Source organism: Biomphalaria glabrata, chromosome 1, assembly GCF_947242115.1.
Source record: "Biomphalaria glabrata chromosome 1, xgBioGlab47.1, whole genome shotgun sequence".
Lineage (NCBI taxonomy): Eukaryota > Metazoa > Mollusca > Gastropoda > Planorbidae > Biomphalaria > Biomphalaria glabrata.
In genome coordinates this window covers 52,327,517-52,330,726 of record NC_074711.1, presented here as the reverse complement: position 1 = coordinate 52,330,726, position 3,210 = coordinate 52,327,517, and positions in this window count along the sequence as shown.

The window sequence follows — 3,210 nt, the reverse complement described above, 5'->3', positions numbered from 1 at the left end:
TAGATATATATAGATTTGAGAAAACAACATTATTCTCTACTTGCAGAGTTTGGATCTATTCTATATAGGCTAGAGATCTGGACTTATTTTATTTTTTTTAATTTCAAAAGTAGCCCGTCATTGTCAGCATGTTTTTCTTTCTTTTCTTTTTTTTTTCATAACAATGAGACTTGTCTTGGAGTCCGAAGATTAGTGAGGAGTGCAGTATTTCCCGTGGCTGCGCAGCCCCCGCTGTGACCTACATATTTTGCCATAACAAGCATAACAATTGTCCGCAGGTGGTCGATTTAGATTTTCTTTTCGCCGTCTGTGTTTGTCCTCGGCAGCGGATTTTCTTTTGGTCTCAAATGTGTATACCGCGGCCTTCGTGAGTGACCTCCAGCTGTCTCGTTCTGAGGCCGCATGCAACCAGGTGCTCTCTTCTATGTCAGCCAAGGAAAGTTGACGCCAAAAGCTTTGAAGCGTTTCCGTGGGGCGCCTCTGTTACGTCACCCACCTTTTAGCTCACCAAAAAAGACTGCCTTTGGCATACGTTCGTCTCCCATACGCGATACGTGCCCTACCCAGCGTAACTGCCGGACCATAGGAAGTCCCTCTATACTGCGGCGTTCGCAAGGACATCACTGTTTGTAGTGCGATCTTGCCACCGTATGTACATGATGTTCTGATGCAACGGCTACTTTTTTTTTCTGAAAGCAAAAAATCTCATTTTTAAAATCAGTTATGCAAGCAGTTTTTTAAAGAGAAAAAGCTAATTAGTATGCATTATAAATTAGACCTAATTTAAAACGAATAGTAATCTTGTAAACTTCATTTTCCTGAACATTTTTTTTGATGCGGAAAATTTTTTTTTCTTTTTATGAGCATTCGAATAAGAGGTTGAGCCTTTTAAAAACAATTAGATCAATTATAAGACATCAGTTAGGCCAGGGGAGTCGCGGTGGCTGAGCGGTAAAGCGCTTGACTTCCGAACTGGGGATCCTGGGTTCGAATCCTGGTGATGTCTGGAATTTTCAACTTTGGAATCTTTGGGAGCCTCTGAGTCCACTCAGCTCTAATGGGTACCTGACATTAGTTTGGGAAAAGTAAAGGCGGTTGGTCGTTGTGCTGGCTATATGACAACCTCGTTAACCGTAGGCCACAAAAACAGATGAACTTTACATCATCTGCCCTATAGACCACAAGGTCTAAAAGGGGAACTAGTTAGGCCAGGTTCACATCTAAATTTACATTCACTTTCACCTATTCTTTGATCCGCGGGACCGTTGGGGCACTACACAAGATCTGTTAACCTTCTTTCTCCATTCTTATCTCTCATTTGTCTTTGAAATAATTTTATTTGGATGTTCTTTCTGAAAATATTAAAGCCTGCCTGGGTGGACCACTTCGGGGTCGGTTTTGAGTTTGTGTTTCCACACAAACTGTCTTTTGTAACCTTGTTATATGAACAGATTTTGTTACAAGTTCGAGTAATTCTCTAGAAATAGCCACTTTGGGGAGAGCCAAATGTTTCTTTCTCGCCTCTGAAAGGTAAATCGCGCTATGCTATAGTAATTATGACTCCAAAATCGTCCAAGAGCGTTTTTTCAGCACTGACATACACATTTAAGGTCCTGCACATGCTAGAGTGCAATGTAGCAGGGCAATTACACAGAGGAATACATAGGTGAAAGATAGTACACGCTCTTTTTCTGTTAAATAATAATATATAAATATTTAAAAAAAAAAAACGAAATTATAGGCATTTGATTTAAAAAATGATCGATAATTTTTAAAAACAAATGTGACAATTGATAATTTGGATATTTTGTGGCGGGCCCCCAATCTGTCGGGTGCCTTCATCTAGGCCCATAGCTTATAGTTTGCCTATAGGTAAATTCAGCACTGCTTCCTTTGTGGAGGCTCGAGTTTGAAAATGTAGCAAGGAAACCTCCCAGATCCACCCCCCCCCCAACTGGTCCACAAAAATAGCCTATTATATAAGATAGGATAAGACAATAGCGCACTGAGCCTGGTATAAACATGAAAGCTGCTTAAACTTAAACAATTCCCTACAAATATTTTCTACCGCACGAATTTATTATTGTTAGTCTGCAATAATCTAGATCTACTAAAAATTAATTACATGACTGATTCAAATAATGGATGCCATTTCACTCAATATAAGCTTTGATTAATGTTTTAAAAAGTATTTTACTTGCTTCAACTAGATTCTAAATGTTGAGGCAACATGAATGGGCTTGCATGTGCATTCTTTTGAACGTTTCGCTTCACTGCCTGTCACTTCCCGCCCCTTCCCCACGTGAAAACAAATGATAGGCTATATAATGGTCTCTGTTTATTTAAGTGGTTGCTTTGAATTTATTTCAAAAGAAAAAGAGAAGAGCCATTCAACGAATTTAAAGGATAAGTTATTGATTTTTTACCCCATAAATCTTGACATAGATCTAGTTTCAATGAAGGCACTGAGTATGTTTCTTCCACCTTATCGCCATAACTCGCCTGTAGGCCTACTCTTTTATATATATATATTAATTGGTGTATAGTTTTACGCAATGAGCAGCTTATCGGTAATCTTTATTCACTGGCGACTCAACTGCTGTTGGCGTTCCATGGAAATCAAACGTAAAAGAAAAGAAGAACGAGTATGTTCTTACAAACTCAGAAGAAGTCAGAAGTGGCCCTCATAGAGTCCGCAACTCACAAAGACAAGTTTCGACATTACGAATATCAGAAACTACCAACAAAGACAATCATGCCACCTTTCATTCCAGGGTCGGACTGTGTGTCGAAGTCGTCCTTAGCATTACCATACGAACCGGCCAACAAGTAGCGTGTCATATGATGTGCATTTATTGGTACCTGGCACCTGCCCTTATCTATAATATAAAGCAGAAAGTAAGGCGCATATATTGTAATAACTGAAGGGAGGCAACTCAACGAGACATAATGTTTATTTACATTGAGATATGACAAACACATATGGCATTTGCCTTGAACACAGCATCTTCATATCGGCTCTAGACTTGGGCGGAAATCGTTCTCTCTCTCTCTCTCTCTCTAATGTCGACATCCTTCCCAATCAAGTCTCTGATAGTGCGTACCTTCTGCCCTAGCTTGGATGGCGGTGTGCATGGCAGGGTTATAACAGTGTGTATGTATGTCCCGAATAAAAATCAAAACCTTTTGACCAATCTTAATAAAACTTGG